Raw genomic sequence first — 26,809 nt, 5'->3', positions numbered from 1 at the left:
GGGGTCAGCGTTCTCCGTTCGTTGTTACGTTCGATACCCAGCAAAAGGGCAACCTGGGGAGCAATATGAGCGAATTGAAGTCCTGGGTATTTGATCTTCGTGGGGTGAAAACAGTCAGCGTGTACACTGGGAATGTGGTGAAGTGGTACGGCTCAACGAGGAAATGTCCAGCGACGACAGATCAAGAGGTAACGGGTCATCTCACCGCAAGGCAGCATGTCGGACCTAGAGGGATGAGATTAAATGGGCTGAAGGGGCCTTCTTGTTGTGAAAGTGTCCTTTTAAAATGGAGAGAGGAGCACGGAAGGGAGACACGTGGTCCAACCAGTCCACGCTGGCCCCGTCCAAGCCTCTTCCCATCTCCTTATCTCACCCTACCATCATATCCTTCTATTCCTCTCTTCCTCGTATACTAGCTTCCCCTTAAATGCGTCCGTGCTATTGACCTCAACCACCCCAGGTTGTGGTTACGTGGCGTAGTGAATATATCGCTGGACGGGCATGTAGCCTCGGAGCAGGATTAAACTTTAGTTTGTTTTGCTAACCAGCGGTGGGGGAATAACACCCCGAGTGGTGAGATTCGTTCTTTATTTATGTGGTGAGGGGGACGGCCGTAAACACTTGCTTGAACGTTGACTCTCCACGAAGGAGAGAGATACACAAGTCATGGCGTTTCGATAGGAAAGAAGGCCAGAAAGCTGAGATAATTGCGGTTAATTATCATGAGTTTAGGCATTTGCAATGGGAGAGTGTTGATTGAATAAGGAGAGCAAGCAGAGCGAGGATTGAGAGTCCGAGATTACCTTAGAGCATGAATCACAGAATCATTAGAGTGCAGACGGAGGCTGTTCAGCCCATCTAATCTGTACTGGCTGGCTGCAAGAGAAGAGTGATTGATATCAGTGACCAATGATCAGATATTTGCTTTAGTATTTTATCTCTAAGATAATCTATCAAGGAGAAGTTCTTTCACTTTAGACTTGAACAAAGGTTTTGTCGAGCAGGTTCATCTGTCCAGGGCTATTGAGTTCCCCTACCTGGCTCACTGTGCTAAAGCAGGTTTTGCAGTGTCTAGATGTTCATTACAGGAACTTCTGATAGCGCAGTTTTAGTTATGGTTTAGTTTTGACATTGTTTCTGTTCAGGATACTTGTACGGTACAATGATCACTATGTTGTAAAGGTTTTCAATACTTAATAAAAAGCACAAAATATTGCTGCAACTGTGCATTGGCGTCGGGAAACTCTCCTGATGTCAGCGCACGTAATTTTACACTCGGGTTGGGTGCGCACCCGCCCCCCGAGCTAAACATTTTACCCGGTATTTGAGATCCGGTCTCGCCAACGCCCTGTATAACTGAAGCATAACATCCTTACTTTTATGTTCAATCCCTCTGGTAATAAAGGATAGCATTCCATTAGACTTCTTAATTACATGCTGCACCTGCATACTAACTTTTTGTGACTCAGGCACAAGAACACCCAGATCCCTCTGCAGCTCGGAATTCTGCAGCCGTTCTCCATTTAAGTAATACTCTGCGTTTTTATTCCTCCTGCCAAAGTGAACAACTTCACATTTTTGCACATTATACTCCATTTGCCAGATTTTTGCCCACTGACTCAACTTATCTATATCTGTCTGCAAACTCCTTATGTCTTCTTCACAACATACTTTCCTACCTATCTTTATGTCGTCTGCAAATTTAGCTACCATGCCTTCACTCCCCTCATCTAAGTCATTGATATAAATTGTAAGAAACTGAGGCCCCAGCACAGACCCCTGTGGGACTCCACTCGTCACATCCTGCCAATCAGACAAAGACCCATTTATGCATACTCTCTGTTTTCTGTTAGCCAGCCAATCTTCTATCTAGGCTGATATCTTACCCCCTACACTATGAGCTTTTATTTCCCACATAGCCTTTGATGTGGCACCTTATCAGATGCTTTCTGGAAATCCAAGTACATTGTGTCAACAGGCTCCCCTCTATTCACTGCACATGTTACTCCTTCAAAGAACTCTAATAAATCAGTTAAACATGATTCCCCTTTCATAAAACCATGCTGACTCTTCCTGATTGCCTTGAGCTATTCTAAGTGCCCAGCTATAACCTCCTGAATGATCGACTCTTAACACCTTCCCCACGACAGACGTCAAGCTAACTGGCCTGTAGTTTCCTGTTTTCTGCCTCCCTCCCTTCTTGAATAGAGGGGTTATATTTGCTACTTTCCAATCTGATGGAACCTTTCCAGAATCTAGGGAATTTTGAAAAATTAATGCCAACGCATCCATTACCTCATTAGCCACCTCTTTTGAAACCCTAGGATGAAGTCCATCGGGACCTGGAGACTTGTCAGCCCGCAGATCCATCAATTTGCTCAGTACTGCTTCCCCAGTGATTAATTTCACCAATTTCCTCTCTCCTCTCCACCTCCCGGTTTCTGGCTATTACTGGAATTTTTTTTGTATCCTCTACAGAGAAAACTGAAGCATAATATTTATTAATTTCATCCACCACTTTCTTATTATCTACTATTAGCCCCCCATTCTCACTCTCTAGAGAACCAACACTCACTTTACTTACTCTTTTCCTGTTTAAATACCTGTAGAAACTCTTACTATCCATTTTTACATTTCTAGCTAGCTTTCTCTCATACCCTAATTTCTTTCTCCTGATCAGCCTTTTAGTCATTCTCTGCTGTTCTTTATATTCTGACCAATCATCTGGCCTGCCACTCATCGTTGCACATTTATATTATTTTTCTTTAAGTTTGATGCTTTCCCCAACTTTTTTAGTTAACCACGGATGGTGGGTCCTTCCTTTAGAATTTTTCTTTATAGTAGGAATGTACTTATTCTGAGGGTTCTGATATTCCCCCTTAAATATCCACCACTGCTTCTCTATTGATCTATCCCCGAGACTAGTAGCCCAGTCCGCTTCAGCTAGCTCAGCTTTCATGTCCACATAATTGCCCTTATTTAAGTTTAAAATACTAGTCTTAGACCCACTCTTCTCTCTTTCAAACTGGATGTAAAATTCAATCATGTTGTGGTCGCTGCTACCTAGGGCTGCCTTTACCCTGAGGTCATCAATTAATCCAGTCACATTACACAATACCAAATCTACTATAACCTGCTCTGTGCTTAGTTCCATAACGTGCTGCTCTTAGAATGCTTTTGAGATTGTTTTTTTATGAACTTCTCATCTAGGCTACAACTGTCAGTCTGATTTTTCTAGTTTATATGTAGATTAAAGTCACCCATGATTATTGCTGCCCATTTATCACAAGCACCCAATATTTCTTCTTGTATTACTTTGTCCTACATTGTGGTTACTGTTAGGGGGCCTGTTAGGGAGACCACTCCCACTAGTGACTTCTTTCCCCTACTGTTCCTCATCTCCACCCAAAATTGATTCTACATCCTGATCTCCTGAACCAAGGTCATCTCTAGCTATTGCACAAGTGCCATCTTTGATTAGCAGTGCTACCCCTCCACCTTTACCTAGCTTCCTATTCTTCTTGAATGTCAAATACCTCTCAATATTCAGGACCCAACCCTTGTATTTTTCAGCCAGGTCTCTGTAATGGCTTTCAGATCATATTTATTTACTTCAATATACACTATCAATTTGTTTACTCTGTTATGAGTGCTATGTGCATTCAGATACAGAGCCTTTAGCTTAGTCTTTTTGTTATCTCTGTGACTTCTAGTCTTGATTCTTTGTGAATTCTTAGGTTTTTCTCTCTGTCCTTTCCTGCCATTCTCCTCATTTCTCATATTACTATTTTCCTCTCTTACATTGTCTCTAATTTTTGACATAGTGCATCTTTCCACATTTGATCCCTTGCCCCCATTATTTATTTTATTAACTCATTATTAAAACCCTCTCCACTTCCCTGGCTATGTGGTTTGCAAGAACACTGGCCCTGGCCTGGTTCAGGTGTAGACCATCCCAATAGTACAGCCCCCACTTTCCTCAGTTCTGGTGCCAGTGCCCCACAAACCAGAACCCACTTCTCACACACCAGTCGTTGAGCCACATATTCACCTCTCCAACTTTATGTACCCTATGCTAATTTGCACATGGCACAGGCAATAACCCAGGGATTTTAACCTTCGAGGTTCTGCTTTTCAATTTAGTGCTTAGCTTCTCATATTCTCTATGTAGAACATCTTTCCTAGTCCTGCCTATGTCATTTGTACCTACATGGACCACGACAACTGGATCCTCCCCCTCCCACTGCAAGTTCCTCTCCAGCCCTGAGCAGATGTCCCGAACCCTGGCACCGGGCAGGCAACACAGCCGCCTGGACTCTCGCTCTTTGCTGCAGAGAATAGTGTCACCCCCCCCTCACTATACTGTTCCCTACTACCACCACATTCCATTTTGCTCCCCCAACTTGAATGGCTTCCTGTACCACGGTGCCATGGTCAGTTTCTCATCCGCCCTGCAGCCCCTGATCTCTTCTAAACAAGCTGAGAGAACCTCAAACCAATGGACAATTGCAGAGACTCACACACCTGCATCCTGGGTCCCCTTACCTGCCTCACTCGCAGTCTCACCCTCCACTATGCATGACCACTGACCAAATCAGAAGACCCATCCTAAGCGGTGTGACTGCCTCCTGGTATAAAGCATCCAGGTAACTTTCCCACCTCCCCATCGATGATGCGTCGCAGTGTCTGCAGCTCAGCCTCCAGCTCAATGACTCTGAAGTTCCTCAAGCCGCAAACGCCTACTGCAGACGTGTTTTGCCCTGGATCGCAATGTTACCCAGAAGCTCCCACATGCTGCAGCCTCAACACATCACCTGTCCTGCCATCCTTAATGTGTTTTAAATAATTACTCAATTATATTAATCACTTATATATGTTGCTTTTTTATGTTTTAATAACTTTATCACCAATTTGTGTACTATTTTAAACCTTGGGGATAGACTAGAACTTAGCCGATACTCACCAAACAGCTGGATCCTTCCCCTGTAGTAGAGCAAGAACCAATTCCTACAGGGTGAGAAAGATAGAAAGAAGAAACAAACCACCCTCTCCCCCAACTCCCCTCTCACTAAACTCCAAGTCTTCACTCAGTTACCCCAGCTGCACTCCATTATAAATATATTGTACATTTGTAAATACTGTATATTTTATCCTTTAAAAATACGAATTGCTCTTTTGTGGCATTACGTGTGGAGAGTGAAGACTAAATGCAGTATTCTCTCCAAATTGGTTTGAGAGTGAGTGCATAATTGGAACCAGGCAAGGAAGAGGGCAGAACGAGGGATGAGGATTGGGTTGGGTGGTGGAGGGGCGGGACGGGCTGGTGTATGGGTGGAAAAGGCTCAGAAACTACTTTAGCAAGGCATGGTGACTCAGATATTACATCTGAGGTGCGGTGAGGGTTTGATGTGGTGTTAAGTAATAGGGGACTGTGCTTCCCTATTCCTTGTCACCATTGGTGGTGGAAGAGGATTCAGGATCGAAAATATTAGTTCCTGGCTTAGGTTCCTCCTCTGCCCCCCACCCCCACTTGATTTTTAATGGATTGATATTTGTTGAGGGTGGGAGGATTTAGTAACACTGTCACCTCATTGACTGTTTGAGAGGGAGAGGTAGCTGAAAGGTTTTTCAAAAAGATTTGTGGGTTGTGCTGTAACATTGCAGGTTCAAGGTGCATTGGGCCTATTGGGGGCTATTGGTTATTGGGGAGATGGTGGCGTAGTGGTAATGTCACTGGAAAAGTATTCTAGAGACCCCGGCTAATGCTGTGGGGACAAGGTGGAATTTAACTTTGGTAATAACATCTGAAATTGAAAGCTAATTTCAGTAATGATGACCATGAAACTATCATCGATTGTCATAAAAACCCCACCTGGTTCACTGATGCCCCTTAGGGAAGGAAATCTGCCGTCCTTACCTGGTCTGGGCCTACATGTGACTCCAGACCCCCAGCAATGTGTTTGACTCTTAAATGCCCCCTGAAATGGCCAAGCAAATCACTCAGTTCAGGGGCAATTAAGGATGGGCAACAAATGCTGCCCTTAACAGTGATGCCCACATCCCATGAAAGAATAAAAAATAAATTAAAAATGACTGGATGAGCAGTCCTAGACTAACCAGCCAGAAACGCAAGCTCGAACCCCACCATGTGTCAGTTTGAGAATTTGAAGTCAGTTTGAAATATAATTAGAAATAAAAAATGGATCTTTCTGCAAAAGTGAGTGTGAAGTTGCTGGATTATCTTGGAAAAGCCAATTTGCTCACTAACTTATTTAAAAAAGGAAACCTGCCATCATTAACCCAGTCTGGCCTATATATGACTCCAGACTAATGGGGTTGGATCATAAGTGGCTTCTGCAGGAATTCACCAAGGCTCCTTAGACAGCACCTTCCAAACCCACAACCCCTACAGCCTAGAAGGACAAGGGCAGCAGATACATGGGAACACCACCAGCTGGAAGTTCCCCTCCAAGTCACTCACCATCCTGACTTGGAAATATATCGCCGTTCCTTCACTGTCACCGGGTCAAAACCCTGGTACTCCCTCCCTAACAGCACTGTGGGTGTACCTACACCACATGGACTGCAGCGGTTCAAGAAGGCAGCTCATCACCACCTTCTCAAGGGCAATTCGGGATGGGCAATAAATGCTGGGCCCAGCCAGCGACGCCCACATCCCAAGAATGAATTTTAAAAAGTGGCCTTGCAAGCCACTCAGTTGTATAAGGTGGACAATAAATGCTAGCCTTGCCATTGACACCCACATCCTGGGAAAGAATAAACGAGAAATTAGGGCAGATTGTTGAATTGGGACTGGGAATGACAGTCAGGCCCTTGAACCAGCAAGGAGATGTGGCCTTCTCCCCTTAGCCACGTGTTTGAGCTTGTCGTTCCACAGATATTGGGTGGTTACGTGGGTGAGTGCTGACAGGCAGTGTATCCTGACACGCCTGATAGAAAAGCTGCCTGTCAGCTCTTTGACAGACAAAGTGGGACCAAAAATAGAGCAAAGTAGCAGCTGCTTTAATTTGCTGCATCTGTTGGAGCCGCAGGCTCAAGAGGGTGGAACTGGAGGTCTCCCCAAGATTCAAAGTGGCAAGAAAGGGGCAGTTGTGAGGACCAGATGGTTGGAGTCAGCTGCAGTGATAACTGATATCTAAAACATTTGTTCAGAGTTAGGGTGACATTCCATGATACCCCAATTCTCTGACCCACAATCACTTTGAGCAAGGTTCCCCACTTAGGATGGGAACTGGTAACTTTTCCCCATTGTATGTCTGTGTGCTCGTGTGTGCCTGCGCGTGTGCCTGCGCGTGTGTCTGTGTGTGTGCCTGTGTGTGTGCCTGCGTGTGTGCCTGTGTGTGCCTGTGCGTGTGCCTGCGTGTGTGCCTGTGTGTGTACCTGCGTGTGTGCCTGTGTGTGCCTGCGCGTGTGCCTGCGTGTGTGCCTGTGTGTGTCTGCGTGTGTGTGTACCTGCGCGTGTGCCTGCGCGTGTGCCTGCGTGTGTGCCTGTGTGTGTCTGCGTGCGTGTGTGCCTGCGTGTGTGCTCGTGTGTACCTGCGCGTGTGCCTGCGCGAGTGCCTGCGTGTGTGCTCGTGTGTGCCTGCGCGTGTGCCTGCGCGTATGCCTGCGCATGTGCCTGCGCGTGTGCCTGCGTGTGTGCCTGCGCGAGTGCCTGCGTGTGTGCTCGTGTGTGCCTGCGCGTGTGCCTGCGTGTATGCCTGCGCATGTGCCTGCGTGTGTGCCTGCGCGTGTGCCTGCATGTGTGTCTGCGTGTAGCATATTGTAAATGTTGATGTATAGCATCCATGTGAATGTAATACCATCGGTATAAGTTAAAACAGTAAAATACAATGATTACCAATAGTTCTATTGAATGATCGCTTGACCTCCTGTGGTTGGAAATAAAACCTGCAGAATGGTCCAGATGTCACCATGGACCTGTAGCCCACAGCCATCTCACCTGCCTTGTTGTTATCCATCACAGCTCTGGGATTCCCTCCCTAAACCTCTTCACCTCTCTCTCCCACTTTAAGGTGCTCCTTAAAATCCAAATCTTTGACCAAGCTTTTGATCACCTGCCCTAACATCTCCTTATGCAGCTCCATGTCCAGTTGCGAATGATATTGCTCCTAGGATATTATAAGTGCTATATAAATGCAAGTTGGTGTTGTTGTTACTCAGCTGACCTATCTTCCCAACAGGTAGAGGGACTGTTACTACAGTGCAATAGGGGCCCGTTGAAATTAAATCAACCCGCTTTATTTTAAGGTTCTGGATTGCCTCAAGGCCGCTTTGGTCGAATGGAGTTCAAAGTTCATCGCTGATCATCCTGAAGCGAAGGTAAGCCTTCATCCTAGGTTGCTGCATGACTCAAAATCAACTCAGCACCTCTTCTTTGGCCTTAGCTTGCTGCCATGGTCCAATGAAGCTCAACACAAGCTGGGGGAACAACATCTCATCTTTCAACTTGGCCATTTGGATTCGATGTTGAGTTCAACAGCGTTAGATCAAAATGTCTGCCCCAATTTTGTTGTTTATTCTTTTGCTGGGTTCATTTCTCCTTTTTTAAGTGTTTCACGGGTCGTGGGCATCATTGGCAAGGCCAGCCTTTGTGGCCCATCACTAAATGCCCTTGGTCCTTAATTTCCTTTCAGTTGAATTCGCAGGACAGCTGCTGAGAAGCCTGCCATTCACACCTCATCTAGGCTTGTACACTTCCTTGTCCTGGTATCCGCTTCTTTGGCTCGGCACCATTTTGCCATTTAACCTCTCCTGCTTTCCATCCTATTAACAGACCTTCTCTCTGTCCCTCCTTCCCACCCTTCCCCCCAGCCCCTTTCACTCCATCACAACCCTCGCTAACTCTTCCCAGCTCGGGTGAAAGGTGGGGATTTTTCAAAGGGGTCGGGGTCCGGATCAGAGGCTGGAGGGCGAGTGCGCAATCTGACGCTCCCAATCTCCATGCCGGTGGCTACCAGACTCCCGACCGTGAGCCATGGTGAGTGAGGGCAGCTCAACGTCAGAGCACCAAGTGGCGGATGACCAACTGAGGCCAATTAAATTTAATTACAAATTACATTCATTAGATCAATTAATTAAAATAATTAAAGGCACATTCCTGGAATCCAATGGAATTCCCAATCGGCGAGGCAGGCAGCCCATGTTGGCCAGTTGGGCTCAGGGTGGGTCCAATTGTTCGCGTGACCCTCCGATGGACCCGTGATGGCTGCCGGGCCGAGCTGCGGCCGCTGGCCATCCTCTGGAGGGTGCAGGCCGCTCCGACCTTCTGAAAAGCCAAAAAATAAACTTCCCTTTGCTTGTCCCTCACTGCCTCCGTGCTCAGATCAGAAGCTCCCAACCTGATTGGCGGGGGATGCCAGCCTCGGAGTGCTGGATGGCCTTGGATTGGCCCCCCAGCATCGGGAACCCTGATTGGGCAGTGAGCCCGCTCCTTGGCCTTTAATTGGCTGAGCATTTGAAAACCCCCCCGCGGGCGTGTCTGTAATATCCCATGAGGGGTCCTCATCCCTAGAGCAATCCCTCATTTCCAGTTCCCGGAACATACAACCTGTTGACTCTGTTTTACTCTCCCCCGATGCTGAGTATTTCCGGAATTTTCTGCTTTTTGTTTCAGATTTTCAGCATCTGCAGCATTCTGCTTCCTTATCAACCTGTTCTTGTCCATTTCCCTCCTTGGCTGTTTCTCTTGTGAATTTTTTTCTCTAAACCAAAAAGTACAACAACACCCACCCCCCCCGAACCCTTCCCACACCCCCCACCCCCACCCCCACCGCCACCCGTCCTCCGAAACCTTTAATCTGCTTGCGACGGAGCGGAGAAGGTCATGTAATTCATTCCACCGCCTTTAGACCCTGAAGTGGACGTCAGCCATTTTGAAACCGGTCAGGCTCTGGGCCGGGAGGCGGATTCTTTTCCGGGTTCCGGGATGGGGAGCGAAGCTTCCGGTTTTGGTGGAGGCGAGGAGTTAATCGGTGAGGGCTGTCGGGCATGGCAACCGATTATTGACTGGGGGGGACAGGGATGGGGATGAAACAGACTGTTTCATGTGAAGTTCTTGAGACAGAAACAGTTATATATTGAGCCAGAGATATTTAGAATTAGAACCGCATGACGTTAAACATGGATCCCTCATTGTCCCTTCCTAGCAGACTCCCTCTGCTGGTACATGTGTGTATGGTGGCCTCAAGTGGACAAAATGTAAAAATACAATTTTTATTATGCTATAGACACCAGGGAAACGGGTCACATTCTTCCCCATCTCACCAGCTATTGCCGTGGCTGACATCTGCACATTACCTTAAAAATGAGTATCTGAATCTTCAAATGGCCAGGGCAGATGGAGAGCTGGAACCCGGGATAGGATAGGGTCACGTTAGCATTATGAAAACGTAGTTGCCATGCAATAGATTTCCTTCAAAACTTGAACTTTTTCCCTGTACAGCCAACCCTATTTCCGACGGGCCTGGGGGCTCTGTGGGGATTTACACAGCTCCCAAAGGCTGACAACTCCCCTCAATGCCCACCCCCAACAACCCCCCCACAAACTCCACCCCCCCACCACTGCCACAAAAATGTCATTACTTTAGAAGGCAAGCTGTTAAGAATCTACTTAATCACCTTAAAGTGCCTGATTAATGATTGGCTTCTCCGGACCCTCCTCTCCGCTGCCCTCCTACCCTCGTGAAAATCGCAGGGTGGGGAGCGGAGATGGGACAGCGTGACACGCAGTGTCGGGGCCATTTTGTTTTCCCACCGGTCTCCATACCAATCCAGTTAGGCCCATGAAAATCCGAAGCCCTGAGAACCAGTGAAAATCCATTGCTCCTTATCTTCCCATTTAAGTCACATAATGTTTCCCTGCACAGTACGCCCCCTGTAGGAATGTTCATTTTCTTTTAATATCCGAATGTTTTGTCCTCATTGAGATGAGGGATATGAACTTGGGGAAGGTACCTGGGCAAATTTAAACCCTTCTAATTTGAGAATCACAGAATGGCAGCCTGTCAGGCCAGCGTTAATTCCAGGCAAGAAGAGGCCAGGTAAATGCAGAACATGGAGGTGTCTGGATGGTTGTATCTGTTCTTGGTCACAATATTCTGTTGCGTTCCTCACCTCTAGGAATGTTGGGATGGGGAGGCTGAAGGTGGGAGATTGACCCACTAAAAACTCGGATCTCTTTACTGATTAGGCCGCTCTTCGGTTTAACGTTCATTTAATTGGTGGAGACGGGGTCATTGAATATTTTTTAAGGCAGAGGTAGAGAGATTCTTGTTAGGTAAGGGGATCAAAGGTTATCGGGGGGCCGGGGTCGATGGGAACGTGGAAATCGAAACTCAAGAAGATCAGCCATGATCTTATTGAATGGCGGAGCAGGCTCGAGGGGCCGAATGGTCTACACCTGTTCCTATTTCTTATGTTCTTAATTACAAATGTTGCTCTGTTTTCTCTCTTTCTCCTGACTGATTCTGCCAGGGATTACCTGAGCACCTGGTCTGCAATCTTATTCAGGACTGCGAGAGGATTGAGCTGAGTGAGAGAGAGGACTTCAGGATATCAGGTAGGTACCTTCCCAGGGAGAGGGTACCAGTGCCATCTGCTGAGGTGGTTTTCATTTTGAACCATTACTGGTTGGTTAGTCAGGGCCGTTATTGTAATGGATGATGTGGACCTCCCATCCTCTGAAAGAATCAGAGTGAGTGTAAAATTCATCAGTCCGGTACTCTGAGGAGGAGTGGCATAAGAAGGAGGCACTTCAGTTACGTGGATAGATTGGAATAGGTGGGACTCTTTTCCTTGGAGAAGAGAAGGCTGAGAGAAGGTTTGATAGTGGTGTGCAAAATCCTGAGGGGCCTGAACACAGTAGATAGAGGGAAACTGTTCCCTCTGGCGGGGAGGATCAATAACACGAGGGCACGGGTTTAAGGTAATTGGGAAAAGAAGCATTGGAGACATGAGGAGAAACTTCTTCGCACAGCGAGTGGTTAGGGTCTGGAATGCGCTGCCTGAGAGCGCGGTGGGGGCAGGGTCAATCGAAGCTTTCAAGAAGGAATTGGATCATCATCTGAAAAGGAAGAATGTGCAGGGTTACAGGGAGAAGGCGGGGGAGTGACACTAGGTGAATTGCTCCTGCGGACAGCCAGCATTGACACAATGGGCCGAATGGCCTCCTTCTGTGCTTTAACCATTCAGTGATTCTCGGTCAGGAATTGGGATAAGTGATTCTTTTTGTCCCATCACCAACCTGCTGTCCTTTCAATTGGATGCGGGCGTAAGTTGGTAAACAGTTACAGGTTGGTAGAGAGTTTCCAGTTTATTGGTACAGATTCACAGTTAATCATTAAGACCTGGGGAAATGGCCATTTGTTCCACTATTGTAACATTTTGCGGCTGGGGCTGCTCCTGTTCCAATGTAGGTGCTGGACTCCCATCAGTATGATTAGGTTGATTCCTTAATAAGTATGCTCAAAATGCCAAGTCCAGCAAGGAAACAGGGACAGATTAGAACAGGGAGCGAGTGGTCAAACCGCAAATTTAAAAGATGCCAATCCCTGGATTTATATTGTTTTAATTTATGATGTAAGAAATTATTATACAACAACAACAACTTGCATTTATATATCACCTTTAACAAGGAAAAACATTCCAAGGGGTTCCACAGGGCCAATGTCAAACAAACTTTGCCATCAAACCATATATGTTAGGACAGGGAGGCAGGTTTTAAGGAGCCTCTTAAAGAAGAGAGATAGGCAAGGGGGTTTAGGAAGGGAATTCCAGAGCTTAGAAACCAGGCAGCTGAAGGCACGGCCACCCATGGTGGAGCGATGGGAATTGGGGGTTGAACAAGGTGCCAAAATTGGAGCATTGTAGAGATCCCAGAGGGTTATAGGAACCGGAGAAGGTTACAGAGATCAGGAGGATTGTAGAGCTGGAGGAGGTTACAGAGGAAGGTTGTAGGGGCTGGAGGAAGTTACAGAGTTGGGGGGTTGTAGAGGCTGGATGAGATTACATAGATAGGGAGGGTTGTCTGGAGGAGGTTACAGAGATAGGGAGGGTTGTAGGGACTGGAGGAGGTTACAGAGATAGGGAACGTTGTAGGGACTGGAGGAGACTACAAGATAGGGAGGGTTGTTTGCAGGAGGTTACAGAAATAGGGAGGGTTGTAGGGACTGGAGGAGGTTACAGAGATAAGGAGGGTTGTAGGGACTGGAGGAGACTACAAGATAGGGAGGGTTGTCTGCAGGAGGTTACAGAAATAGGGAGGGTTGTAGGGACTGGAGGAGTTTACAGTGATAGGGAGGGCTGTGTGGAGGAGGGTACGGAGATAGGCAGGAGGTAGAGCTAGAAGAGGTTACAGAGATGGGGGGGTTGCCTGGAGGAGGTTACAAAGATAGTCAGGATGTAGGGGCTGGAGGAGGTTACAGAGATAGGGAGGATGTAGGAACTGGAGGAGGTTACAGAAATAGGGAGGGTTGTAGGGACTGGAGGAGTTTACAGAGATAGGGAGGGTACGGAGATAGCAGGAGGTAGGGGCTCGGAGAGGTTACAGAGATGGGGGAGGTTGCTTGGAGGAGGTTACAAAGATAGTCAGGATGTAGGGGCTGGAGGAGGTTACAGAGATAGGGAGGATGTAGGGGCTGGAGGAGGTTACAGAGATTGAGAGGGTTTTCTGCAGGTGGGTATAGAGATCGGGAGGATGTGGGGCTGGAGGAGGCTGGAGGAGGTGACAGAGATTGGGAGGGTTGTCTGGAGGAGAGTACAGAGATAGGAATTTGGTTTTATTCATCGCTTCTTCTTCCTGATCTTTTCTTTCCTCCCACAGCCAAACTCTTCATGTATAGACTTGACACTACAATCATTAAAGAGGCCGTGACAAGAGGTATGTAGAGACTGTTCAATTGGTAAAACTACAAGGGAGTAAGTCACTCCTCTTACACTACTTTGTAGGTAGGATCCCCAGTGCCAAGGGAATGGCACCAGAGTTTATTATTTTGAGATTAAGATGTTTTCAAACATTGGCTGACTTTCCACTGAATCTGTTTGCTCGCACTCCCAGATTTAGATTTGTCCAAAAATTGGGGTTGAGATGCTGTTGATAGAGGATACACGGTCAGGGCCATGTTCCTTCAAGCCTCACTTCACTCTTGAGCACAAAGTTTATGCTGCTACTCCAGTGCAGCACAGAGGGAGTGCTGCATTGCTGCAGTTGCTGTGCTACAATGAGGTATTAACCCAAGGCCCCATTCACCTCTTACTGTACATCAGGGGGCTGCGGAAGCTCCAATGGCAGTATTCGAGGATGCGCTGGGACCTCTCCTTATCTCCTGCCCAGCGTTCACCCCTCAGTACCACTAAAAACAGATTCCCTGGCCGTTTATTATGCTGCCATTTTTGGGATCTTGCTGTGCACAAGCGGGCTGCCGTATCTGCCCAGGAAACAACAGTGACTATGCTTCAAAAGCAATTAATTACCCGTGGAGTGCTGTGAATTCTCCTCAGGGTGTGATATAATGTTCATCCTTTTAAAATGGTAACCAATAGATTTTGTCCGCTAATCATTATTTTTGATGGACCGAATAGCCTCTTACTATTCAGTAATCGCTCTGAGTGCCATCAATCAACTTTCAAGATGCTCTCTGAAGATTGTAATTTGTAAATTAATTTCAATTATAATGACAGAGAGTCGGGATTAATGAGTCTTTTTCAGGTTGGAAAGCCATAACTAGTGGATAGCACAAGGATCAAGTCCTAGTGCCTCAGTTATTTACCATAATAATGACTTAATAAACCTATAAAATTCTAACAGGACTAGACAGGGTAGGTGCAGGAAGGATGCTTCCCGATGGTGGGAGGGTCCAGAACCAGGGGTCACAGTCTGAGGATACGAGGTAGACCATTTAGGACTGAGATGAGGAGAAATTTCTTCACCCAGAGAGTGGTGAGCCTGTGGAATTTGCTACCACAGAAAGTAGTTGAGGCCAAAACATTGTATGTTTTCAAGAAGGAGTTAGATATAGCTCTTGGAGCGAAAGGGATCAAAGGATATGGGGAGAAAGCGGGGGCAGGCTATTGAGTTGGATGATCAGCCATGATCATAATGAATGGCGGAGCAGGCTCGAAGGGCCGAATGGCCTACTCCTGTTCCTAGATTCTATGTTCCTATGTTTCTATGACTTGGAGGAGGGGGCAGAGTGTATTGTATCCAAATTTGCTGACAATACAAAAATAGGTGGGAGGGCATATTGTGATGCGGACATAAGGAATCTGCAAGGGGATATAGACAGGTTGAGTGAGTGGGCAAAAACTTGGCAGATGGAATTTAGTGTAGGAAAGTGTGAGCTCATGCACTTTGGTAGGAAAAATCAAATGACAGACTATTATTTAAATGCAGAGAGACTCCAAAAAAGTGCAGCACAGAGGGATCTGGGTGTTCTTGTGCATGAAACACAAAAAGTTAGCATGGAGGGGCAGCAAGTAATTAAGGCAGCAAATGGAATTTTGGCCTGTATTGCTAGGGGGTTGGAGTTTAAAAATAGGGAAGAAACGTTTAAGATTCTGAGGGGGCTTGACAGGGTAGATGTTGAGAAGATGTTTCCACTAGTGGGGGAGTCTCGAACTAGGGGACATAGTTACAGAATAAGGGGACACTCATTTAAAACTGAGATGAGAAGGAATTTCTTCTCTCAGAGGATAGTGAATGTCTGGAATTCCCCACCCCAGAGAGCTGTGGAGGCTAGATCACTGAAAGTATTTAAAGAGAAGGTAGATAGATTTTTGAAATATCGGGGAGTTGAGGGCTATGAGGAGTTGGCACAAAAGAGGAGTTGAGGCCTGGGGCAGATCAGCCATGATCTTATTGAATGGTGGGATAGGCTTGAGGGGCCGAATGGCCTACTCCTGCTCCTATTTCTTATGCTCTTAATACCCTTGTGCTTTCAATGAAGTATGCTCACTGAATGATAGGCACCCATAAAGCTTCTCTGCTCCATCTGTGATGGATGCTCCTTCGCTAGGGGTCTCCTGTACAACTAGTCTTGTACCGTCACTAGTGGGTACCTACCCAGGGACCTGCTCCTGTATCATTGATGGGGATTCACAGAATCACAGAATCACACAGTGCAGAAGAGGCCCTTCGGCCCATCGAGTCTGCACCGACACGTGAGAAACACCTGACAAAGAACAAAAAACAAAGAAAAGTACAGCACGGGAACAGGCCCTTCAGCCCTCCAAGCCTGCACCGATCATATTGCCCGTCAACTAAAACATTTTGCAATTCCGGGGTCCGTATCCCTCTATTCCCATCCTATTCATGTATTTGTCAAGCTGCCTCTTAAACACCACTATCGTACCTGCTTCCACCACCTCCTCTGGCAGCGAATTCCAGACACCTACCTACCTAATCCCATTTACCAGCACTTGGCCCATAGCCTTGAATGTTATGACGTGCCAAGTGCTCATCCAGGTACTTTTTAAAGGATGTGAGGCTAACCCGCCTCCACCACCCTCCCGGGCAGCGCATTCCAGACCGTCACCACCCTCTGGGTAAAAAAGTTTTTCCTCACATCCCCCCCAAACCTCCTGCCCCTCACCTTGAACTTATGCCCCCTCGTGACTGACCCTTCAACTAAGGGGAAGAGCTGCTCCCTATCCACCCTGCCCATTCAATCAAAGAGTTCCTCCTTTACCATCAATGAATGGTGGACCTCCCCACGTACACCGATGACAGGTACTTACCTGTAGTGCCCATCCTGTATATTGACCAATGTGTACCCGGCTCTGAAGTTCATCCTTTATTTAAGTTGGACAACCACATGCCCACCCGATCTATCATTCTGAATACAGGAAGCAAAGGGTTAAGAGAGGTGTTTTTCTCCTTTCAACCATAGCCTGTTTGGAGCTGGGGGTAACTCAGCTGGATTCCGTAATCCTCACCGCTGCCCCATTCCCAGAAGGAGAAGACCTGACCCGGATGAGCTGAAGCCTTATTGGAAGGAGCTGGAGGTATTAGCCCAAGAGCAGAAGATTGCATCAATAGGAATTTCCGACTTGAATCTGAAAGCGTTGGAGGCTCTATGTCAGTACGCAGAGGTATGCTTTCCCCATCTCCCCTTGTCGCTTCCTTCTCCTGAAGTCTTGTTGAGTGTGGCAGACTGCTACTTCCTTATCCAGGTGGATATATTCTCTCACACATGAGTATCTCCTGTCCCTATAGTGCCAGCTGGGGCTCAGTGGGTAGCACTCTCCCCCCTGAGTCAGAAGGCTGTGGGTTTGAGTCCCACCTCCAGGCACCCGAATACGAAACCTAGACTGACAACCGCAGTGCGGTACTGGGGGAGTGCTGCACTATTAGAGGAGCCTTCTTTTGGGTGAGACATTAAACCGAGGCTCCATCTGCCATCTCGGGTGGAAATGAAAGATCCCCTGAGGCCACGACCCTATTGGAAGACGCATTGTAATGTAAAGGTGCCAGGCAGAGCAAGGGTTAACGTAGGACTGGAGAATAGCACTGCCCATGGTGTGATGTATAGAGTCACATGGTATGCTGTCACGGAACAACCTAGAACAGCACTCTGTAAGCAGCCTACCCACATGGTGTACAGCTCCATGCAAGACAGTAACCTTGGAACTGTAAATAGTTAAAGACTACCGATAAAGTGTTCGTGTTCAAACATACAACTCTGCAGAATCTCATTAATGAGCTACCCTCCTACTGTAGCAGCAAGAGCACATACATACGAACATATGAACAAGGAGCAGGAGTAGGCCATTCAGCCCCTCAAGCCTGTTCCGCCATTTAATAAGATCATGTCCGATCTCATAGTAACCTGGAATCTGCATCCCGCCTACCCCACCCCCCCGCCACCGATAACCTATAACCCAATTACCTCGCTTCCCAAGAATCTATTCACCTCTGCCTTAAAAATATTCAAAGACTCTGCTTCCGCCACCTTCTCAGGAAGAGAGTTCCAAAGACTCACGGCTCTCTGAGTGCTAGAAAGTTTCGCCTTATCTCTGCTTTGAACTCGCTCTCGCCCTCCTCCCCCCAGCTCCCCACCACCTCCTGCACAGACAGCGCTGAGCATGGCCGCTTGTTTCGCGCTGGGCAGGCCCTGATTGGCCTGGCCCCGCCAACGGTGAAATTGTGGCCTGGCCCCGATGGCGGGCGGCAGTCGGCTTCCCAAACCCCCACCCCCTGCCAAGCCTGCCTGACAAGGGCAAGATTCTGCCCAAGTTATAGCTCAGAAATGCAATGGTGCCTTTGTTGCCAAAGCCAGGTTAAAACCTAAAAGGGGCTGACTCAAAGACTCACAGGGGAACATTCCCCCCCACCGCCACCGTCGGGGGGATTGTGGTGGTGAGCGGGCACGGACCCCGATCGGCGCCCCCAGTCAGGTCCGTGCCGCCATTTTACACGGACGGGCCAATTAAGGCGACGTGTGCTCGGAAGCGCTGAGCGCTCCCTGTGCGCACGCGCTCAAAAGGGCGCAGAAATCTCCCCGGGGGGGGTGCGCAGAGCTGCCTCAGGGAGATTAGTTTAAGTCCCCAAAATTTTAATAAAGGAAAGAAAAAATTTTAAGACATGTCCCCCCCCCCGCCCCCTCCCCCATGGGACAGTGTCACATGAGCTGGGAGACGGCGATGAATTTTTATTAAAAAAATTTTATTCGATTTATAAAGACTTCATCAGACCTCATCCCGCCCGTGGATGAGGTTCCATGAAAAATGCGAAGGCCGCCTGGGCTCTTCGCCTGCCCGACAACCCTTCAGGTCAGACGGGCAGCTCAGTTTATTAGTGTAACTGATATTTAAGTGGCCTCAATAGGCCTTTGATGGTTCGGCGGGCGCGCAGCTAATTCGGCTGTCGCCGGCTGAACTGGAAATCTGAATGACGCGCGGTGACGTGGGGACACCCGCCCAATGTCACCGCGCATTGTTTTATGCCTCGGCAAGCGGGGGCGGGGCCTACACCACCTGCTCACCAAGCTGAAGATTCAGGACATAGACTCATAGACGTTTACAGCACAGAAGGAGGCCCATCGTGTCCGCGCCGGTCAACAAAGATCTGACTACACTAATCCCATTTTCCAGCGCTTGGCCCATAGCCCTGGAGGCCATGGCAACGCAAGTGAATATCTAAATACTTCGTAAATGTTACGAGAGTTTCTGACTCAATCACCCTTTCAGACAGTGAGTTCCAGACTCCCACCACTCTCTGGGTGAATAAATTTTTCCTCAACTCCCCTCTTAGCCTTCTACCTCTTACTTCAAACCTATGCCCCCTGGTTATTGACCCCTCTACTAATGGAAAAAATGCCTTCCTATCCACCCTATCAAAGCCCCTCATAATCTTATACACCTCTATCAGGTCCCCTCTCAACCTTCGTTGCTCCAAGGAAACAGCCCCAGCCTATTCAATTTTTCCTCATAGCTCAGACCCTCCAGCCCAGGCAGCATCCTGGTAAATCTCCTCTGCACCCTCTCCAGTGCAATCACATCCTTCCTATAATGTGGTGACCAGAACTGCACACAGTACTCCAGTTGTGGCCTAACCGGCGTTTTATATGTTTCCAGCATAACCTCCCTGCTCTTGCCTTTATTAGCCGAGGCATAGAATACAAGTATCCCATATGCCTCCTTAACCACCTTATCTACCTGCCCTGCTACCTTCAGGGATCTGTGGATATGCACACCAAGGACCCTCTGATCTTCAGTACTTTCCAGGGTCATTCCATTCATAGTATAATCCCTTGCCTTGTTAGCCTTACAAGTGCATTACCTCACGCTTTTCCGAGTTGAATTTCGTTTGCCACAGTGTTCTACTCCTGAACACTGCAAATGGAGCGTGTGTGGCTTTGATCGGGACTCAGGTTCGATATGATGAACCCTGTAGTTGAATAGCCCTGCAACACTCACTCTTGGCCACTCGGAACAGGTAGCAACTTCACTCCTTATCATCAGGAAAGGAGGGAAGAAAATTGGAGAGAGGGACTCCGTCAACACAGGAAAAAAGGAAACACAGCTCGAATCTACTCAGCAGGTCTGGAAGTGGCTGTGGAGAGAGAAACAGAGTTAACATTTAATGAAGAAGAGCCATATTAGACTCAAAACGTTAACTTTGTTTCTCTCTCCACAGAGGCTGCCAGACCTGCTGAGCTTTTCCACCACTTTCCGTTTTTATTTCAGATTTATCAGCGTCCGCATTATTTTGCTTTTATTGTACCGCTTGAGTCTAACTGTCTTCAGCTGCCTGGAATACTTGTTCTAACCGAGATACTCTTACTCACAGGTCCAACCTAGCAGCAACCAGGTGAACCTGGCCTCTTGCTGTGTAATACCACCTGACCTCACTGCTTTCGCGAATGAGAATAACATTCAGCTGCTGACCCACAACGATCCCACAGGTAAATTATCCTTTAGTGTGGCGACTCGGAGTTTCTGGTAAATTGTCAGTCACGCCCTGGGTTCAGTGGTTTACCATGAGGGGTGCGAATAACCAATCAGCTTGGGACGTTGGGCACCATGCCCAATCATATGTTGGAATGTCATGGGCTCAAATCCCACTGCACAGCCTGAGAATATGTAACCTAGTACTGATGTCTCAGTGCTGAGGGATTGGTGCAGTATCGGAGGGACTTGTCTCTGACCCATAGACTCATAGACGTCTACAGCACAGAAGGAGGCCATTCGGCCCATCGTGTCCGCGCCGGTCAACAAAGATCTGACTACACTATTCCCATTTTCCAGCGCTTGGCCCATAGCCCTGGAGGCTATGGCAATGCAAGTGAATATCTAAATGCTTCTTAAATGTTACGAGAGATTCTGACTCATCCACCCTTTCAGGCAGTGAGTTCCAGACTCCTACCAACCTCTGGGTGAAAAGAATTCCTCCTCAACTTGCCTCTTAGCCTTCTACCTCTTCCCTTAGATTTATGCCCCCTGGTTGTTGACCCCCTTTACTAATGGAAAAAGTGCCTTCCTATCCAAAAACAGAAAATGCTGGAAAAACTCAGCAGGTCTAGCAGCATGTGTGGAGAGAGACATGGGGCTAACATTTCGAGCCCATATGACCCTTCTTTGAAGGGGCAGGAGGAGGCCATTCAGCCCCTCGAGCCTGCTCCGCCATTCAATAAGATCATGGCTGATCTGATTGTGGCCTCAACGCCACTTTCCTGTCTGCCCCCTGACCCCATAACTCTTGACTCCCATGTCAATCAAACCTCTGTCCAACTCAGCCTTGAATATATTCACTGACCCGGCCTCCACCGCTCTCTGGGGAAGGGAATTCCACAGACTAACGACCCCTTCAGGGGGAAAAAATTTCTCCTCATCTCAGTCTTAAATGGGAGGCCCTTCATTTTTAAACTGCGTCCCCGAGTTCTAGGCTGCCCCATGAGGAGAACCATCCTCTCAGCATCCACCTTGTCAAGTCCCCTATCATTTTTTCCCCCCGCGCTCGACTTTTATAATTAGAAAGCGTTCATCTAAACCTCCTGCTTTAGAAAGGCAATTTTTTTAAAATTCCCTCTGTGATTTTTCTCTGTGATGTTGCTCTCCGCAATGCCCTGGAGATTAATCCTCAACCCCTGGAGGCTCCAGGTCAACCCCGGAGAGTTGGCAACACTGCCTGTTTGCATGAGGGATATTCCCATTCTAATGGATTGCACAATCAGGCTGAATGTTGACATGAAAAAGGGTGATCCAAAATCACACCCACCCACCCCCACACCCCCCAGATAAAAACAGGAGGTGAAGCTTGGGGATGGGAAATGCTACAACCAGAAGATTTTTAAACATGACCATAGATTCATTAAGTAGGCCCTTATCTGCCCAGATATCCTCCCAGCGAGATCTTTCCAGGAGGCCCTGGGGGCCAGTCTGCAGGACCCTCACACCCACGAGTGGGCACCGCGATGGGTCCTTCGATACTCAGTGGTCATTAAGCACAGAGGAGTCATCAAGTCAAAAGGTTACATGGTCCGTGCAGAGAGGTAGGCGGAGTGAGGTCACACAAGGCACAAGAACCACAGTTGGATTTGATTCTGCTATCCAGTTCAGTCTCACCTTGGTGAAAGAGGAAGATATATAAACTATGGTTACAGCACTCCCTCAAAATGGACATGGACGCTAAATCCCATGTTGTCTTTACCTTGCCCCTCAGGCTTTTCTACAACCGTGTACAGTTCCAAAAACATCACGCGACTTGTTTACATCACACAAGCGCATGTAACCCTTAATAAAGTTTGTCACCGAAACCCTAATCCAGCACCACACTCAGAGGGCACACACAGGCTGGCGAGGGTCGAACATTAAAGAAAGACTCGCATTTCTATGGCACCTTTCGTGACCTCAGAACGGTCACGCTGTTAGGGGGAAATTAAAATTGCTAAAAGAGAATACAGTAAGAATTTACTGAAAAACCCTTCAAATCTCCAGGCAGACACGGCTGCTAAATATATTAGGAGTTGAAGATCACCAGATGAACATTGCACAGCCTTGAGAGTCATACGGGAGACAAAAAGAAGGACATAAATTAGATTAGGCATACTCCCCTCTCACATAGGCAGCTGGTTTTAGCTTAGATATGGGAAGACATACAATAGACAAAGAGGGGGCTTTGATGAAACACCAACAGTCTTGAGTTGTGAGAACCAAGATCTTTCCGTACGTGTTTTAATTTTGATTGGATAATATAATTATGTATACCTCCTTTAGAATAATTGGTTAGCAAAATTACATGTTTATGTACTCAATAGGATGGAGTTAGCATGGGACCGGTGTGATGGTTACCGATTAGATGTATTCAAATGTATTATGATAAGAAAAAGTACAAAAGTAATGAAATATAATCAATCTGGGAGGTGGGTCTTCATTCTTAGGGATGATTGCGGCTCCCTCGCATATGCTTGAATAAAACCGGGTAAAAGAAGCCTGAGTCTCTGTGGTCGCTGTGTGATCAGAGAGTGTAATTTCTCCTCTTCAACTGGCCTATGTGGTCGTTGCTGGATGGGAGGGAGAACCGTCTTCAACACAGTGCTTCACAGCCATAGGTATAGTCCAGCTGTGCACACGTTGTACACCAGCAGCAGTGTGATATTTTAAGCTGCTTTTCAGTTACAGTGGTTGAGGGATTAAAATAGGCAATAGGAAAGAGGGTGAAATAAAGTGAAGTTAATCGCAGAAACAGAAATAAAGAGAGGGAAAGAAAGATTGGATTACGAGAGAGGGGAAAAAAAACAGAAGGAAAAAGTGACGGAAAAAATTAAAACATTTTAAAATTCCAGCTGTTTTAAATATCTGCGAAGATTTGACTACCTTCAGGAATGAGATTGAACAGTTAAATTGTTTGCTTTCTGAGCCAATGGAGTTGATTGGCATTGCATTAACAATGACCACATCACTAAAAGGATACCAGTGCAGGTTAGAACCAGCCCTGATATACTGTGGTGAGTTTAATTGAATTTAATGGACAATTAATGCAGAAAGCTCTTAACAATAAAAGTGCTTTAGGACCAAAAAATGGTGGAAAGTAAACAGTGGGGAGGAATGTAAAATCAACCAGCTGTTTTGGAGATTTGCATCTCACACCATATCTTTTAATCCCCTGAATTTGTTAATTTGCTCATTAATAACCACATGCAGCATGAACTTGTCGTTATTGGGTGGCATGGCTCGATGTCAAAGATGAGTGGGCGTCCTGACCAATATTTGAGCCTTAATCAACATTAAAACAGATTATCTGGTCACCTTCACATTATTGTTTGCGGGAGCTTGCCTTGCGCAAATTGGGTGTAGCGTTTCCGACATTACAGTAGTGGCTACACTTCAGAGAAGCACTTCATTGGCTGAATGAGGTGTCTTGTGGCGACACCCGGTGGTCACGAAAGGCGCTCCATAAATGCAAACCTTTCGTTTAGCGGGAGCATTTCACCAGCGGTTGAAGAAGGTGGCTCCCCGTGACCTTCCGATCGGCAGCCAGGGGCGGGCGACAAAACCCCAGCCACACCCATATCCCTCGAGCGAACACCGAAACCTAGTCTGTCTTTCTCTGCCGCGTCTCCTTGTCCACCTTGTGTGGTGTGGCAGTCGCTATGGGTAATGCCATCAGGATTCCCCTAAATAGGTCAGAAATTGCCGCAAAGCATGACATGGTGCCAGGGTGTCAAACCTAACCACTTCCGTCATGAATTTTGTGCCAAGGCAGCACCATCGCAACCACGAGGTGTCTGGAGACGTCACCATGAAAAGGAGACGAGACACGCAATAAACTAAAATGCGGCCTTGTGGTCCTTGATGCAGTTTGTTTGGCTCCGGAATATTCTCCAGGATCCCGTCTGAACCTGGAGCTGTAATTGCTTTGAACGCCTTTACTTCAAGTCCAGGAAGTAGCACGGCACTAAATTATCTCCTTCTCACCCAAAATAAAAAGAACAGAAAAAACTTGAAGCTTTGATAAGCCAAGAGTGTTTTTGCCATTTATCTTTTCGAAGCAGTTGTGGTTTAATGATGAGTTCATTCTAGTTCCTTCCAAACACATCGTATGAGAGACCCGCACAGATAACATCTACTGTATCTCCTGCACTTTCCTTATCTTATCAAAGTGAAGAGGCGACGTACAAAAATAAGCAAAGCTCCCTTCTCTCGCAGCGGCTGGTGATTTATGCAGTTCTCTTCCCTCAGCTTCTTCAGCTGGGCATAGGCTTTATTGGCATTTCAACACTCCACCCTGCTCTCATGCCCACATGTCCGTCCTTGGCCTGCTGCATTGTTCCAGTGAAGCTCAACGCAAACTGGAGGAACAGCACCTCATCTTCCGACTAGGCACTTTACAGCCTTCCGGACTGAATATTGAGTTCAACAACTTTAGATCTTGAACTCCCTCCTCCATCCCCACCCCCTTTCCGATCCCCCCCTTTTCCAATAATTTATATATATTTTTCTTTTCCCACCTATTTCCATTATTTTTAAATGTAATTCTATCCATTGTTTTATCCCTACCTTTTAGCCTATTTCGATTCCTTCCCCCCACCCCACCCCCACTAGGGCTATCTGTACCTTGCTTGTCCTGCTTTCTACCCTTAATTAGCACATTCCTTAGATAATATCACCACCTTCAACACCTCTTTGTCCTTTTGTCTGTGACATCTTTTGGTTACCTCCACCTATCACTGGCCCTCCATCCAGCTCTACCTGTCCCACCCCCCCCACCCCCTCCTTAAACCAGCTTATATTCCACCTCTTTTCTATTTTTCCTTAGTTCTGTTGAAGAGTCATACGGACTCGAAACGTTAACTGTGTTCCTCTCCGCAGATGCTGCCAGACCTGCTGAGTTTTTCCAGCTATTTTTTGTTTTTGTTATAGGCTTTATTTAGGCTTCTGAGGGAGAAATGTTAAATGGGGAAGAGGTGGAATTATGGCCTGTGGCCCCATTGCAGTCGGATCAGCTCAACTTGTGAAACCTGCTCTCTGTGGTTAGCTCTGCTGGTGACAAACATTTTTGAAAACCTCAATAACTTTATTAATAGCACAGCACTGTGATTTGGACATATCTCACCGTTTCCTCACTGTTCCCTTGCGTGAACACCACTGTGGGATCATTATTGCCCCAAGACCCCTGCAGCAGCCCAGGGGGAAGGAAGGCCCACTGGTTGAAGTTGCCAACCCTCCAGAATCGTCCCGGAGTCTCCAGGCATTGAAGATTAATCCCCAGGACACTGCAGAGAGAAAACTGTAGCAGTTTGTGTGTGTGTTTGTGTGTGTGTTTATGCACATGGGTGGGTTAGTGTGTGTGTAAGTGTGAGTGTTTCTGTGCATGGGTGTGTGTGTGTGCGTTTATGCACATGGGTGTGTTGGTATGTGCGAGTGTTTCTGTGCATGTGGGTATGTGTGTGTGTTATGCACATGAGTGGGTTGGTGTGTGTATATATGTGTGTTTCCGTGCATGTGGGCAGGTGTGGATGTGTGTGTTTGTGTGTGTGTGTGTGGGCAGGTGTGTGTGTGCATGTGGTAAGGTGTATGTGTGTGTGCGTGTGTGTGTGGGCTTGTGTGTGGGCAGGTATGTGTGTAGGTGTGCGTGTGTTTATGTGTGTGTGGGGGGGTTGCAGGTGTGCATGTGTGTGTGGGCAGGTGTGTGTATGGGCAGGTGTGTGTGTGTATGGGCAGGTGTGTGTATGGGCAGGTGTGCATGTGTGTGTGTGTGGGCAGGTGTGTGTATGGGCAGGTGTGTGTGTGTATGGGCGGGTGTGTGTATGTTTGTGTGTGAGTGTGGGTGTGTGTATGTTTGTGTGTGTGTGCGGGTGTGTGTATGTTTGTGTGTGTGTGCGGGTGTGTGTATGTTTGTGTGTGTGTGCGGGTGTGTGTATGTTTGTGTGTGCGGGTGTGTATATGTTTGTGTGTGTGGGTGCGGGTGTGTGTATGTTTGTGTGTGTGTGTGTGTGTGCGGGTGTGTGTATGTTTGTGTGTGTGTGCGGGTTTGTGTGTGTGTGCGGGTGTGTGTATGTTTGTGGGTGTGTTTATGTTTGTGTGTGTGTGCGCGGGTGTGAAAACATTTATGTTACAGAGTCTGTTTGAAACAAAAACTGACATTTCACTTCAATCATTTAATGAGTTAAGCATAAAATACAGGTTAACAGGAAATTGTCAATGTTATTTGTGGTTAAGCTTCATCTTTCTCTTCATTACACTTTTAAAACTGTTTTATTTAGATCAGACTACCCAATAACAATTTCCTGATCTCTTAATGAGGCCAGTTATCCCTGTCCGTTTCCCAGATCCTGGTTCATCCAGTATC

The 26,809-nt window shown here is 47.2% G+C and overlaps 1 pseudogene; it reads left to right on the top strand.

The window, feature by feature from the left end:
• Positions 1-65: 65 nt before the first annotated feature.
• LOC144668769 (glutamate--cysteine ligase regulatory subunit-like) lies at positions 66-22,014 on the top strand (annotated as a pseudogene).
• The last annotated feature ends 4,795 nt before the right edge of the window (positions 22,015-26,809 follow it).

Source organism: Cetorhinus maximus, chromosome 28 (assembly GCF_964194155.1).
Source record: "Cetorhinus maximus chromosome 28, sCetMax3.hap1.1, whole genome shotgun sequence".
In the NCBI taxonomy this organism is placed as follows: domain Eukaryota; kingdom Metazoa; phylum Chordata; class Chondrichthyes; order Lamniformes; family Cetorhinidae; genus Cetorhinus; species Cetorhinus maximus.
This window is presented reverse-complemented; position numbering and strand designations above follow the sequence as displayed.